The sequence below is a fragment of the Vidua chalybeata genome, chromosome 2, assembly GCF_026979565.1.
Source record: "Vidua chalybeata isolate OUT-0048 chromosome 2, bVidCha1 merged haplotype, whole genome shotgun sequence".
Classification (NCBI taxonomy): domain Eukaryota; kingdom Metazoa; phylum Chordata; class Aves; order Passeriformes; family Viduidae; genus Vidua; species Vidua chalybeata.
In genome coordinates, this window is record NC_071531.1 from 62,005,961 (window position 1) to 62,022,406 (window position 16,446).

The window sequence follows — 16,446 nt, forward strand, 5'->3', positions numbered from 1 at the left end:
GAAGGAAGGAAGGAAGGAAGGAAGGAAGGAAGGAAGGAAGGAAGGAAGGAAGGAAGGAAGGAAGGAAGGAAGGAAGGAAGGAAGGAAGGAAGGAAGGAAGGAAGGAAGGAAGGAAGGAAGGAAGGAAGGAAGGAAGGAAGGAAGGAAGGAAGGAAGGAAGGAAGGAAGGAAGGAAGGAAGGAAGGAAGGAAGGAAGGAAGGAAGGAAGGAAGGAAGGAAGGAAGGAAGGAAGGAAGGAAGGAAGGAAGGAAGGAAGGAAGGAAGGAAGTTGCGGAAGTTGCGGAAGGAAGGAAGGAAGGAAGGAAGGAAGTTGCGGAAGGAAGGAAGGAAGGAAGTTGCGGAAGGAAGTTGCGGAAGGAAGTTGCGGAAGGAAGTTGCGGAAGGAAGTTGCGGAAGGAAGGAAGTTGCGGAAGGAAGGAAGTTGCGGAAGGAAGTTGCGGAAGGAAGGAAGGAAGTTGCGGAAGGAAGGAAGTTGCGGAAGGAAGGAAGTTGCGGAAGGAAGGAAGTTGCGGAAGGAAGGAAGTTGCGGAAGGAAGGAAGTTGCGGAAGGAAGGAAGGAAGGAAGGAAGGAAGGAAGTTGCGGAAGGAAGGAAGTTGCGGAAGGAAGGAAGTTGCGGAAGGAAGGAAGTTGCGGAAGGAAGGAAGGAAGGAAGGAAGGAGGAAGGAAGGAAGGAAGGAAGGAAGGAAGGAAGGAAGGAAGGAAGGAAGGAAGGAAGGAAGGAAGGAAGGAAGGAAGGAAGGAAGGAAGGAAGGAGGAAGGAAGGAAGGAAGGAAGGAAGGAAGGAAGGAAGGAAGGAAGGAAGGAAGGAAGGAAGGAGGAAGGAAGGAAGGAAGGAAGAAGGAAGGAAGGAAGGAAGGAAGGAAGGAAGGAAGGAAGGAAGGAAGGAAGGAAGGAAGGAAGGAAGGAAGGAAGGAAGGAAGGAGGAAGGAAGGAAGGAAGGAAGGAAGAAGGAAGGAAGGAAGGAAGGAAGGAAGGAAGTTGCGGAAGGAAGTTGCGGAAGTTGCGGAAGTTGCGGAAGTTGCGGAAGTTGCGGAAGTTGCGGAAGTTGCGGAAGTTGCGGAAGGAAGGAAGGAAGGAAGGAAGGAAGAAGGAAGGAAGGAAGTTGCGGAAGGAAGTTGCGGAAGGAAGTTGCGGAAGGAAGTTGCGGAAGGAAGGAAGTTGCGGAAGGAAGGAAGTTGCGGAAGGAAGTTGCGGAAGGAAGTTGCGGAAGGAAGTTGCGGAAGGAAGGAAGGAAGTTGCGGAAGGAAGGAAGGTGCGGAAGGAAGGAAGTTGCGGAAGGAAGGAAGGAAGTTGCGGAAGGAAGGAAGTTGCGGAAGGAAGTTGCGGAAGGAAGGAAGGAAGGAAGGAGGAAGGAAGGAAGGAAGGAAGGAAGGAGGAAGGAAGGAAGGAAGGAGGAAGGAAGGAAGGAAGGAAGGAAGGAAGGAAGGAAGGAAGGAAGGAAGGAAGGAAGGAAGGAAGGAAGGAGGAAGGAAGGAAGGAAGGAGGAAGGAAGGAAGGAAGGAAGGAAGGAGGAAGGAAGGAAGGAAGGAGGAAGGAAGGAAGGAAGGAAGGAGGAAGGAAGGAAGGAAGTTGCGGAAGGAAGGAAGGAAGTTGCGGAAGGAAGTTGCGGAAGGAAGTTGCGGAAGGAAAGGAAGGAAGGAAGGAAGTTGCGGAAGGAAGGAAGGAAGTTGCGGAAGGAAGGAAGGAAGGAAGGAAGGAAGGAGGAAGGAAGGAAGGAAGGAAGTTGCGGAAGGAAGGAAGGAAGGAAGTTGCGGAAGGAAGGAAGTTGCGGAAGGAAGGAAGTTGCGGAAGGAAGTTGCGGAAGGAAAGGAAGTTGCGGAAGGAAGGAAGGAAGGAAGTTGCGGAAGGAAGGAAGTTGCGGAAGGAAGGAAGTTGCGGAAGGAAGGAAGTTGCGGAAGGAAGGAAGTTGCGGAAGGAAGGAAGTTGCGGAAGGAAGGAAGGAAGAAGGAAGTTGCGGAAGGAAGGAAGGAAGTTGCGGAAGGAAGGAAGGAAGTTGCGGAAGTTGCGGAAGTTGCGGAAGTTGCGGAAGTTGCGGAAGTTGCGGAAGTTGCGGAAGTTGCGGAAGTTGCGGAAGTTGCGGAAGTTGCGGAAGTTGCGGAAGTTGCGGAAGGAAGGAAGGAAGGAAGGAAGGAAGGAAGGAAGGAAGGAAGGAAGGAAGGAAGGAAGGAAGGAAGGAAGGAAGGAAGGAAGGAAGGAAGGAAGGAAGGAAGGCACATGTATATAAAACAGTGACTTGTGATCAGTGGGAAAAACATGTGGCTCCAATTATCACCAAATTATCTTCTGAAGTCTCTTCCCCAAAGGTAATTCTGCTTGCTTTTATGCAAAGGTAGTCACTGTGACCCTGACATTGCAAACAGAGCATTTGGAAGTATTCAGTCTGCTTCCAACCTTTGTTGTGAGGTGGGGGACAAAGACACTGAGTGCGTGCTGAGGAGGACTGGATCAGGCACACAGGCATATGCAGCTGTCTCTGAAGCTGAGCTCTCAGGTAGACTCGGATGCAGAGGCAGGAATTACTTGGGGAATCCATTAGTATGGTTTCTGTGCTGCAGTGTGTGAAAGTAGAAGACAAACAGCACAGCTTGTGGGGACTTGTTGATGATACCCCTTTCATTCCTGTGGCTTGGCAGACTCTTAAAAATGCCATGTAATGTGCATGCCTTTTCCTAGCCTTTGGCTTGTTGTAACCACACTGTACTGAACCTTCAGTTACAAGTGTCATAATCATCTCCTCCTGCTGCTGCAAATGAGCAGAGAGGAAAAGTTCATCAATCAATTATCTGAATTTTGGAGAAAATCAGAGCTGTGATAGTCTCCTGTTTCCTAGAGATTTGAAATATGCCTCCTTCCTTCGGAAGCAGATGCAGCTCCAGCCTAAACAGGGAGTGGGGAGAAAAAGGAGGGGGAGAGAACAAAGGGTGCATACACTTCACCTGTCATCTTGCAAAATGCTAGGACAGAGAAAGGCCTGAAATGACCATATTGTGAAAATATATTTCTCACAAAAAATCTGATGTATGGATATATGAATGAGAGAAAAATCTTAGGAAATAAAACATCTCTGAAGAGCTTTCATCTTGTTACACCTGATGACCTGCCTTTGGAACTGGTTTTATGCATTTTACTTGCCAAAGTCTCTTGAACTTGGTGGCTTGGGAAGCTCAGCTTATTTTACTGGTTCTGTGAATACTTTATACAACCATTTCCCAGACCATTTCTCTCCTCCCAGCTGCTTTCTCTACCATTTGGCTTTGATGATGTGTTCCCACCTTTCCTTTGGTGGCCATTGTGCTTCAGCCTTGTTGTAATGTCCTAGCTTGCTTTGGTACCTCCATAGCATCCCAAGGATGCATTTACTGTGGAAGGGTTTTAGAAGAAATTGGAAAACTGCAGCTAAAAATTCAAATGGGCAATCTCAATGAAGATGTTAGGAGGAATTAGGATATTTATGTATCTCCATTTAAGAAGAAAGTACTGAAGCACTTCAGGCGGGATTTCTGGTTTTAGAGTAATATTTAAGGCCAAAGTTCAGCAACTGTGACTGGAGGCAATGACAAGTACATTTACCAATGTACAACATTGTGTTGTACAACAAACCAATGTAAAATACAGTGATTACTACTTAGTCCAAGTTTTAATGCAGTAAAATGCATAAGTTAAGCATGTGTTTAAGCACTGTAGGGTTCCAGCCAGTGCATGTTTTAGTGATGGGTTGAATTGATGGCTATAATAGGTACCTGCAGATACCAAATTCTGCTTTTTTGTCTCACACACTATATTTCTGTAGAGTCTAAATCCCCTCTATATTACATACTAAAAAAAAATGTGTTTAGGCTACACAATTAGTTACAGAAAAGTTGTAGAGAAAATTCTCTTTTTTCATCCAATCATTTTATTGTTACTGAAATAGGAAGAAATACAGTGCACTATAATCTGGCAAAACATTATGTGCCTTAGTTCTTTATATGGACTAGGGAATGAACTTCAAGTCTAAATACAAGAAAAACAAGAGGGTACAGTGGAGGCTACAAAGATGATTTGGGCTCTGGAGCACCTCTCTTATGAGAGACTGTGGGAGCTGGGCCTGTTTAGTCCAGAGAAGGGAAGGCTGGGAGGGGATGTCATCAGTGCATATAAACATCTCAAAGGCATTTGTCAAGAGGGGGGTGCCAGACTAATATCTGTGGTGCACAGTGACAGGACAAGGAGCAATGGCCATAAACTAAAACACAGAAAGTTTCACCTCAGCATGAGGAAGAACTTTATGCTGATGCTGGCTGAACACTGGAACAGGCTGCTCAGGCAGGTTGTGGAGTCTTCCTTTCTGGAGACATTCCAAACCCACTTGGACTGTGTCTCCTGTTCTAGGTAACCCTGCCTTGGCAGGGATGATACCAGATCCAACCTTAACAATTCTGTGTTTCTGAATCTTATTTTCATAATTTTTAATCTCTCTAGTTCCTAAGTTTATCTTCTATTCATAGAACAATATTAGAGAATGAAAGTAACTAATTTAAATTACATAAATATGCATAGCTATTAACTAGAAGACTTTCTGGGGATAGGTCTAAAATATCAGCCTTAAATTTCAAACATTTTATAAGTGTACAGTAGTCAGTTCATATAGGGTTTATTTTTCTTATTTAAAATTCTTCAAATCTTTTATTCTCTCTGTATCAAATAGATCACTATATCTTCAATACTTAATTATTTGCACTAAAGAAAGAAATCCCCCTTGACAGTTGAGAAAATATTTAAACAGCTTTTTTTTTTGTTATTATAAATGAACCAAAACATGATATATGATGTATAAGGTAATCTACTGATGTATACATGGAGGTCCAAATAAGAATAAGAGAAATGTGCTTTTTCTGATCTTTGAAAATTTGCATTCCATTTTTGCATCATTTTATGCGTGGTTTGGGAATCGAGACAGATTTAGTTACATGAATTTATTTGCAAAGTCATGCCATTACCAAATAGTAGCTACATTTCTTTATTTTTACAGAAGAATATAGGTCTGTTAGACCTAACATGAATACCAGCGTCTCATTCCTGAAGTCATAAGCAGAAGCTTTTGAAGTTGTTGAGGGTGGGATCCTTACCTGAAGTCTGTGGTGAGACAGGAGAGCTTTTTCAGTTCAGATATTCTTGGAGGAAGAGAAGCTATTTGCTTCCCCTGGGAAGCAGAGGAGTCTGAACTGAATGGGAGTGGGACAGAAAAGTGGAACTTAATTTTTTCCATCGAAAATCTATTGTTAGAGATATCTTAAGGAAACTGTGGCAGAAATATTTTTTGGGGATGTAGCTTAGTTCTAGTCTTTAAGGTATTTATCATATTTAAGTTAGATTTACTAAGAGTCTGAAATGAGTGGAACTTCAGTGAAACTTCTGGGAAGTTTCCCAAGATACACTATGATTGTTCAGCCAGCTTTATTTGTTTCCTTCAGAAGTGAATGACCTCTCCATGTTGTATATATCCTCATCAGCAGGAGTGGGATTTCCTGTTTAACCTGCTGGGTGACCATTTCTATGGTATCTGACATTCCCTCTCCTTGGCACAAATCTTTCCCATGTAAAATACAGAGCACAGGAGTGGGTCACAAGGAATCACTGGTGGCCCTTTCCACATTTCCAGATGTGACAGAGGATCCCACATTGGCTTGGAGTGTCTGTGATGATGTATTTAAAAGAAGTGCTTGCTGTACAACAAGATGTCAGAAAGATAGACTTACACACACCAAAAAAAAATTGTAAAAAGTGTGGAGATGAAAGTATGCGAAATTTGATCTGTGGACAGTGAGAGCAAGTGGGGGTTTTGACATAAATTCAGGTTTCCAAAGAATCATGGGTATCCTCTGAGAAAAACCTGCCTGTGCTTATGCATTTTGATTTCTGTGCTTTCTTAGTTCTGCATAAATCAGATGTCAGTTTATCTGGGGAAGAGAAGAGAAAATGCTAGAAAGGGGTTAACTGTGAGAGCTTCAGGCTGTGTTCTCCCACTGCCTCCTACAATAGCACCTGTGAAATAAGGGGAGGGGCTTCCCACTGCTGCTTGACTCGAGGTGTGGGCAGGTAGGTAAAGATGTGCCCACAACAAGCCAAGAAAGTGGTGGGCATTCTCCTTCTTCTTAGCACTGCATCCCCCTCCATGGTTTGAGACATGTCCCAGCAGAGCAGAGGCTGCTGGAGGAAAGGGATTTCCACATTCTCACCCAGATTGCACCCACTCATGGAAACAACCAGTGTCCAAATAAAGTTCTGTAGCATATTATGAAGCTGTGTGGGGGTTTGTGTTGAAACACCCTCCTCTGGAGAGTTCTGAAACACAAACTATGAGTGTGCTTGAGGACATGTTACTCAACAGGCTTTGCTAGGATGTCTGTTGACTCCCTGGCATGGAATGTGTGGGGCAGCCTTGCCCACGTGGGGTAACACAGCCCCCTTTTCTTGCCCTATAGACTGGTGCCCGGGAGCAGGAGGCAGCTGTATTAAAACACCAGTCCTTGCTGTGGGACATCCTTGTGAGTACTGAAATACTCTGTAGATTTAAGCCAAAGAGAGCCTGACACACCTTTTGCTACCCAGAGGGTGGAGTGCAGCCTGGGAAGTCCTCTGGGGTGATTTTCTCCCTCTCACTGCCTCCAGTAGTGTGTGCTGGTGTGTGTGACCCCCTACTAATGCCCCTCCCCAGGGGACAGCAGGAGAGGCAGGATGATGCCAGGTAAAGCTGCCACGGAGGAAAACTGTGCTTTGAGAAGTGCTTTGGCACAGCACTGGCAGTGAGTGACTTGGTGACCTGGAGACAAGGGAGAGTGGAAAAGGCAGGAGACTGGCAGGGAGGGAACAGAGAGGTAAGTGTCATGCAGCAAGGAAGAGACTTGACAGATCTGTGCTGGCATTTTGTGTTTATAAGCCATACTGTGACTGATGAGCTCCACCATAAAATCCCTACTGGCTGCAGAGGCTGCAGAAATGACCCTTTTTGTTGGGGGGAAGAAAGCACAGACAAAAGAGGGAGGGGGTGAATTTGTATTTCTCAACTTTTCATCTGAGAGATGTCTCCAATGCATTCTTATGAAAGAAAAGGCTCACCATCACCCAGTGCTGTGCTGGCTCACCATGACACAGAGTGAAGGTGACCAGTGCAGGAAGAGCCATTCAGCATTTCAGAGCCCCAAGGAGTTTCTCTATGTGCCATTTTCAGCATAAGGCCAGAGAGGAAGGGAAGGTGGGGTCAGAGGCGAGCATAGTCTCATTTCTAACAAGCGTCAAGGATGGCCTCCACCACTTGTATCATGATGGGCTGTAAACTGGGGGGTAGCTCTGAGATCTCACTTCTCATGATCAGCAGTGATAGATAGTCCCTACTCACAGGGGCATTTCTGAGAGAAATTAAATTTCTGTTTGTTCAAGAATGTACCAGAGAGGAAGGTGTTACTGCCATGCTGGAGAGGACATTGTAATCTCCATCTTCACCGGCCATCCTGCAGCGTCACCCTCACCAGCTGCTCCACTCCCAGTTGAGTCATTCTGAGAACCTGCATTCAGGGAGACATCCTGAGGAACCAGTGAAAGAACAGCAGTCACAGTTCCTCTGAGCAGTTTATCTGTCTCCCAGTCACTACCCTGGAGGCAAAATCCCCTTCCTCCGACTCCAGGGCAGAGCTAAGTTACACTCATACCTTTGGTCTGCCATCAGAAGGGAAAGAGAAACAACACAGAAAATGCTATTTGCTGACAGGTTGTTAGAGACAAAAGAGATGCAGTCAAGAGCAAGAATATAAACAGAAGTTATCAAGTAAAAAGATGTGAGAAAAGAGAGAAGATTGATTGTTTAAGTCACAAAAGAGAAAAATGAAGAGAAAAGTAAAAAGACTCTTAAATTAAATATGCCTTCCCTTTAGAATAGGGTTGATAAAGACTGTGGATGTGAAGTGTAAAGGTTGAGACACAGCTAACTGAGGGTCTCGTCTGATAATTTATGGTTAGAAAATAAATAGATCGTTTGGTTGATGTGGATATTGTTTCTAGACTATCAGATATTAGAGGGCTGGAAGGAACACATCACTAGAAACATGAAGCAGGTATCTGAAGACCATCCAGCTATGGAAAAAAATAAAAAAAGAGCTTCTGTTTATTGCTTTGCTTCCTTTCTTGCTTCCCTGTCCCCTCCTGCTTGCTGCAGAGAAGTCAGCTCAAAACTAAGTAATGCAATACACATTTTGTGTCCCCTGTTATAACTGGCAATATGAGAAAAATGCTTTAATGATGTCTTAGATTTCTAATGAAGATGCCTGTTAAGCTTTATGGTATAAATCCAAAAAAGATTTAGTAGTGTTCCTTCTTCAGGTCAGCCTGGGTCAGAGAAGGTGAGTGCAATTAAAAGAAGCAAAAAAATATTAGAAAAACCTGGATAGAGACAGAAGTAACCAAGAAAAGATTGATTATGCTGAATGAGTAGACTCTTCTATATAGATATGTTAATATTGTAAATTGTGTGAGCCTGTGCAGTGGCCCAGCCTCTTGATATCTTGATAGCTGCATCTGTTTCTTTTCTATCAGCTGCAGAATCAAATACAGTCATCAGGAAACAGACACATGCACTGTCATTTCCAGAGTGCATTGTACCATACTGGCTGGAGCCCACCAAAATAGCTGGATCATTCCCTCATTGCCTCAAAGTTCCCTAAATCTCCCTGGTTTTTTTGCCTGCCACTTTTCAAGTCTGCACATACCTGCTCTCCAAATCATACACGACTTTTCCTTTTCCTTGGATTGCTTTTTTTTTTTTTCTGAAATGTTTTCTTTGAGGCCTATTCTATGCAATCCCTTCACCCCATCAAATAGGGAGAAAAATGCAAATCTCAGAGTATAATTTACAAAGACAGACTGTTGAATCATTCTCTAAGCTCTTTTGCTTGAAGCCTATAATTGTATTCTCTAGAAAGCCAAACTGATTTTGCTCACCTTGGAGAGCATTGTGTTGTAAAAAATCAAATCAGATTTCAGCAGTTGATAATGGGAATAACTTTCTTTACCTGATGTAGAATACATTTATGTTATGAAATGTATGTGATTACTATGAAATTATGTATTTATAATATGGAAATTCAGAGCCTTCAACGAGACACTTCCATTACAGTTTTTCCAGACTCTCTCAATTGTTTGTTTTGGAGAAGGTATCGAGCACAATAGTCTTTTAGCCAGGGTCCCAGCATCACTGAAAGAAACAGTCTGTCATTAAATGGAAATGTGTACCCCTTCTTGTCATCACTTAGGACACTGGGGTAGTGTTGGGGATTCTGCACCAGCTTGTCTTTACAAACTCATGAAAGAAAGCCTGATGGATATGTAAAACACATGACTTAGTGAACTGAACTGGCCTCTTATCCAGATACACCAATGATTTCCTATGAGGCAACATTTGTGTGTAATTACACCTCTCTAAATTGGTACTATGGTTTCTCACCTTCATAAGTCTCTGAGAAGGACAGGGAAACCCTCTGACCTCTACAAGTGTTTGGTGTTATTGATAAAGGCAGAGCCTCTTCCCTCCTGAGTTATGGGCTCTTCTCTAAGGCCCTGAGGAATAGGTGGTGCTCATGATATCCCTGTCTGATCATCACTGCACTAAAGGGTGCTATAGCTCAACACTGCAAATGGCCACCCTTCTGCATTGAAGGATTAAGTGTTTACTACCATTTACACCAGTTTTGATCCAAAGAAGCAGAAGTGTGTATGTATAAAACCTGTATTAGTGTGCACATTTGTGCATATGTGTGTGTAGGACAGAGAAGTGATGATTAGCATACCCTTATTCCTTGGATGACTTTAAGGATTTTCTGCATGATCTTCTGAACTGACTGTGAACTTTCACATTTCAGAGTTGGGATTTACATAGTGGTCAGTGGCTTTTACTTGTCAGTCCTCTGGATTTTCTTTTCTCTTTTCATTAGATGGCAGACTCTCAGTACTCTTTTCTTTCTGTTCACTTACAAATAGCAGGACTAACAGCCAGAAACTGCCTGAAAACTGACTTGGGTCTTCCTGAACTAGCCCCCAAAAAAACAGGGTATTGGCGGAGTTCACTACTAAGTTTGTGTTTTTTTGTGGTTTTGTTTGGTTTTGGGGGGTTTTTTTTGCCTTTTTGTTTTTTTTTGTTTGTTTTTTTTTTTTGTTGTTGTTTTTTTTTTTTGTTTTGTTTTTGTTTTTGGTTTTTTTTTTTTTTTTTTTGCCATTCTTTGAGGCCTAAAAGTAAGCTGACTTCTCAGCACAGGATATTTCTCCTAGTCCATAAACTTCTTGATCTTAGCTCTAACCAATTTGGTGCGACAGATATTTGTTGCAGGAAAAAACCCTAGCTTCCTGGATTTTATGAAGTTGGTCCAATTTCACTGAAAATACCTCCCAAAGGAAATTAGTCTCTTCTTCCTGAATTCTTTCTTTCTGCTATGAATCGTTCACCTCTGGGAACCCATTGTTCCCAATGTTGGAAATTTCTGCATCTTTCCAGTTATTTCATGCTTTTGAAAGTAGCAATTTCCCTTACTTCACTCTGCTTTTAGGACTTACCCAGTAAAATTCCCAGTGGCTTCCTCTACTCGCGTCATTGATCTCAGCTGCTGTGTCATCCTGCTTTGAGTTAGTATATGCTTCCCAGTATATTCTTTTCTCCAGAGAAAAGAAGAACCTGCTCAAGGCATGCTGCCAAAGTCAATGACCTTTATTTCCAAATAAATAAGAAAAGGTAAAAAACCCAAACCCAAAGCCACTGTGGAGAAACCACAAGCCAGTCAGCTCTGAACTGTGTGAGAAAGAGAACTACAATTTCAGAGGAGGATGGAGTAACACTCTGACTACTGGTTGCAGCTTCTTTTAGCATGGGAGGGAAGTGTTACTTGTCATTCAATCATATGTGATAACTGGAAAATACATGTTGCAGTATCAACCCTTTTGTGATGAAAAATTCGTGACTGCATATTATCTCCTGGTGATACGAGGCAGGCACCAAGAAACTTCCTTTATGTATTTGTGCTCTGAGGTCAGCATGTTTGGGTTATTTCATCCCTGAACTTTACCACTTTCAGTACTGATAGATACATTTTTCAGCTCAAATCTTTGTCCTCCTACAGTCTTTTCTCACAATATGCCTGTCCTCCTCTCCATTCCTCCCCTTCTGTGGCCTTACCTCTTACTCTCCACTGGAATCTCAACAGCCCTTCACCAGCATCCACTTCATGATATCCTAGTACTGGAGCATCTCAGACCTCTATGGTAGTGCATTTCAAATTACTTTCCCACCTCTGCCTCCCTCCCTAACATCTGCCTTTCTAGATATTGTTGCCAGTCACTTCATTGTGGCAAAAAATATGTTCCTTATTCATAATCCTCACCCATGCTCTTCAGATGTATTACCTTGATTTTCCCCCTCTCTTTAACTCTACATCTTCAGGACACTGCTAAATCCTAAGCCACATTCCTTTACATCTAAAATTTGCGTTCCTACTCCCCAGTCTTCTTCCAAAACCCACTGTTTCAGTCAGATTTGGGGTAAGATTTTGTTTAAGCGATATTTTTTTCTAGAAACATAGAACAAAGTGTTTGGGTGTGACTTTTGTGGAACACCACAATGAACCTTCATATTATTAATTAAGAGGAAATTGTAATAAAATAAAATAGAAAACTTTTTCATTTGAGCACAAAGTAAATTTAGTCCAGCATTAGAAAAAATCCCACCATGTAATTTTGAAGTTATTTTTTATAACACAGGATGCTGTAATAGTTATAACACCATTCCCAATAATAAGCTGTACAACAGATGGATGTAGCATAAGAAAGAATGGGGAAGTTGCTTTTTCTCATTCACACTAGCTCGGTTTGAACTGTGCCCCAAGGCCTCAGTTCCTACACCAGCAGATGTGTAGGTCACTGCCAAATAGCTCTGGGTCTGGTTGCTAGTTGCATTGTGCCATATGTCAGCTGCTGTGCCTGTGCAAAAGCTGATGCAGGCTTTTGCTCTCTCTTAATGCCACCAAGGTAGTTCTCCCCTTATGCCAACTATGTTTAGCTGCAATTTCACTGTTGAACTTTGCAAAATTGAGCTGAAGAGGAAGAAAAAAAATAAAAAGAGGGTGGTAGTCGAGTCAAATGGGAAGTAGTAAATAGCAAGGAAAACATCACTGTCTGCTATTATGTCCAGATGTAGATGAAGGCTTTGAGGCTGCTGTAGAAACAGGAGTGAAATTAATGCCTAGGGATTATGCTAAAGGCCAACAGTGCAGCATGCCTGTGGATGCTGTTTTGAGCTTCCCAGAGAAACAAATCTCTGACAATCACCTCTGCTTCATACTTTCAAGGTCATTTGTTTGGTCTTGGGATGGGGTTTGAAGCAGAACATGAGGCAGGGTTTGCCAGCGAACAGCTTAAGGTGGGAACTGAGATGTACTTGGCTCTGAAAGGGACTTGAACATTCTTGGGCCTGGGAGATGTGAGGAAGAGGGAAAAACAGCAGTGCACTAGGTCATCACTGCTTGGAATGTGCTTGGTTAGGAGAAGGCAATCCTCACTCTGCTTGCTAATGTGTTGTCAGTGCATTGTTACAGACTTTGGGAAACTCAAAAAGGAAATCTCTTCTAAAGCTGTGGTTGTGCTCCTCACACGGAATCCACATTTCCTTTCAGCAGACCTTTTGGATCTATTTTTCTACTCTGCCAAAAGGGGGTTTATTTCCCTCATTATATTTTATGAATTCCTCAAATCCCAGCAAGAATCCCAGCAGTAGCCAGGGGATAACAATGGTCCTGCAGACCACTGATGCAAAAACAGCTGCCTGGCTGTGTGCTCCACATTGCCCACAACCCAAAGAAACCAATTCCTGTTCCCACTTACGCAGCTCTGGCTGTATATCCCCTTTTGTAAACCACACCAGCTCTCTCTTACAACTGCAACTGTTAAGGATATCTCTTTTCTTGCAGTCCAAAATAAGTCCTCCACCTCCTGCAGATGTCCCCTTGAGTAAATCTGTACGTCCTCCCCCCCCTTAATTCAGTTTTATTATCTGCATTCATCCACAACTTTCAAAAGCCTGACGGTAAGCTCACTTTTCATCCCTCCTACTCACACAGCTAGGTGCTCCTAGAGAGGGAAAAATTTAGATTGGCAACTGCTTCCTGAAATGCTTACTATTATTTTGCTTATTTTCCTGTATGTGTGTTCAGAGCAAATGTTTAGTACGGGGCAGATAATGTAGTTACCGATAATGGATCCTTGGTGCTGGAAGATTTGCAGTGATTTACCTCCATCAAATTAAATCAGAACAGGTGTTGTCAGCTCATTTCCAAATCAGAAGGTGAGCAGGTGCCACTAAGTTGCATCTGGCAGTAGGAGCAAACAAATCTCAGCCAGAGAATTGTTGAATGAGATGGTTTTTTATTTATGTACACAACCTAAGCAATTAGAAGCAGCTTTCCAAGGGTTCTTCTGTGTTGCATCACGGGTTCTGCACACCCCTCTTGAATCTACTTAAGAAACAGTGGCAGAGGGACACTGTCAGAAAACAGTATTTGGATTAGAGAGCATTGCAAATATTGCCTCTGCCACTTGAGGCATTTTCTCTCTCCTTGGTAGGGAGATATTAACGTAGATATGCTTCAAAGTAAGTTTCCTCGTGTTGGAAAGGCTGAGGAGGGCAGACCGCTGGGACAGAGAAGGGAGAACACTGTGATAAGTTGCAGTGATTCCACAAATTGTTGGATGTGGGTCTGTTTCTGCATTGCAAACGGTCTCCTGTAAGAATGAAACTTCATTGCAGAAATGGAGCATATTACTTAGGAATGCTCTGACACTCTGTCATAGCCTGTGGGTGGTTTCAGGGCTAGACCTGAAATGAGACATGTTTCTTCCTCAGAATATCTTGGGCCATTACTTTGGTAATGAGCACAGTGTCTCCATATTTGGCTAAAATCAGTGTTTTTGAAAGCATGGATTAAGTCCTCTCCCAGCTGTATGTAAAAGCATTTTTGACTAAGTCATTTTCAACCAAACAGTGCTCACTCAGAGCAGTAAATCACACAAACAATCACTTTTAATGATTTAAAGTTAATCACTTTTCGTCGTGTTAATGGCCTTAAAATGCCTCAGAAATTGCTTCACCTAATTTTATTTCACTGGGGCTCTACAAGGGGGTCCAGCTGCAAGTAACCACTCTCAGAATCAAGACTGAATTACTACAAATATCCCAGTAAAGGTAAGAAGGCAGATCCTCAGATGATATAAATCCCTACAGTCTTGCTGATATCTGTGATGTTCTGGTGATTGATACAAGCAGGGCTGGTTGATACAGGTAAAGTAAATTGCCTACAGTTTTAAATGCCTGCTGCTAATGGGTTCCATGGTAAATCAGTGGCTGACTTATTAGTTTTTCTTTAAAATGGACTCAAGAGGTACATTAATGGGAAAAAAAAAAAACAAAAAAAAAAACAAAAAAAAAAAAAAAAAAAAAAAAAAAAAAAAAAAAAAAACCCAAACAAAAAAAAACACCAGCTTAGCAAAGCAGTGGCCAACACAGGTAGCACTGCAGTGAATAGAGTTCACATTTGCATTTAGACACAGGGTCTGATTTGTTAGCAGAGTGATGCTTGTGCCAGTACTCCAAGTATCTAGATAAGGCTTGGCCTCCACACAAGCCATGTCCTGCTCTGGTTGGCCCAAGCTGAGGATATGACCTTCTCTGGTTGCGATCTTACCTGCATGTCTCTGGTCTCCTGAGAATTAAAGCCTGTAATAACTTCCTTTCTACTTTTCAGCCCTCTTAAGAGTCAAGAAACAGATGGCCTTGAGCACCCTTCCAGTGAAACTGGCACAAGAGAGGAATACTGAACCTGGATGGGGATGAGCTTCCTCACCCTGTCAGGGTTTTCAAGAATTCCAGTATTTTTCCTATGTCCAACCAGGGATGAAAGGTCCTTTTAAAACTTGGATGAAAATTTCCAAAATAAAATCAGGATGGGGCCAAGCTAAATATTTTACTTTAATAATGTTCAGAGAGTTTATTTAGATTGTGACCTTTTAAAGCAGTTGTCTCTTTTTACTACAAAAGGAACGTGGGGCTTTTTCTTGTTTCCTTCAATTAAAAAATAAAACTTTTCACTTTTAAACAGCTGTCCTTCATCATTCAATGGTCCTTTTGCAATTTTTTTTTAAGCTGAGAGACTTGTTGAGATCAAACCATTGCTGTCAATCAGCTTCAGTTTTGACAGATGACTGGGATTTTTTCATTGTATGTGAAAGGAAAAGAAAATTTTAGTCCAAAAATTCCTGACCACTGCTAGAAATTTTTGTCTCAGTTCTGAAAATCTTCTGCCTTACATAGGTTTCTGCCCAGTTAAATGTGGCTGCACTGGGCAGTGGAAATGCAGGAAGTGTAATTTTTTGTCTTTAGTTCATTTTTAAATGAATACTTTAATATTTTTCTTTTTTTTTCTTTTATCAGTGACCAACAGGATTTATAGAATTGCTAAGTGATTTATATTCTGTTTGCATGATTTAGTGTCCTGCATGAATGCAGTTTGGTTGAAAATGGCTTAATGAAAAATGGTTTCTTTATAGCATAGATGGAGTTTAATCCATGTTTTCAAAAAATGTTCTGATTAAAGCCTTATAAGGATCAGACCAAGACAGTGTCTGTTGCCAAGGTATCTACTACAAATATGGTTCCCAGGGAAAAACTTAAAGGCTTTATGTCATGAAAGAAGAAAGACGTTCTGAAAATGTACTTACTTTCTGAAATGTAGTGTTGATGAGAAAACTTTATGGATTTCCAGCTCAGAAAGCAACAAAGCAAGGCTTTAAGGGGAAAAGAGGGAAATAAAACCAACCTGATTAAAAAATTAAGAAAGCCTCCAAAGACCAGTTCACCTGATATTTTATGCCAGCTAAGATCACTGCCTGTATCCTAGTTTTTCAAATTCTGCATGCTTGGCCCTGATGTGATGGTCCTGACCACAGTTTATGGCCAGCTGTCCTTGGATGGGTGTGTGAAATTTTCAAATAATTTTGCGTAAGGTTTTATAAAATGGGTTGCACATCCAATGACTTTGTCAGGAGGTGGCAATAAGTGACACATTTAATTTAAAATTGCCTCATCTTCATTTGAGTATTTGTTTACACCACTTCTCTGCTAAATGGCACAAACATTGAATAGATCCTTGAAGGTGTTTAGGCTCCGTGAGGTGAAATGGAGTTAGAGTGCTTATGGTTTGCCTTCAGTTGGAGGCTGTCCTACAAGGCAGGATTTTTAGACCCAAATATACCCTACACTCAATGAAGATTTTACTTTTTTGTGGTAGTTCAAGCCAAAGTTTAAGGACAACTGAGCAATTGCAGTTCCTCAGCTGTGTCCCCCGAGAGCAAATTTGATGCAGGAGTGTCAGCACAATGCA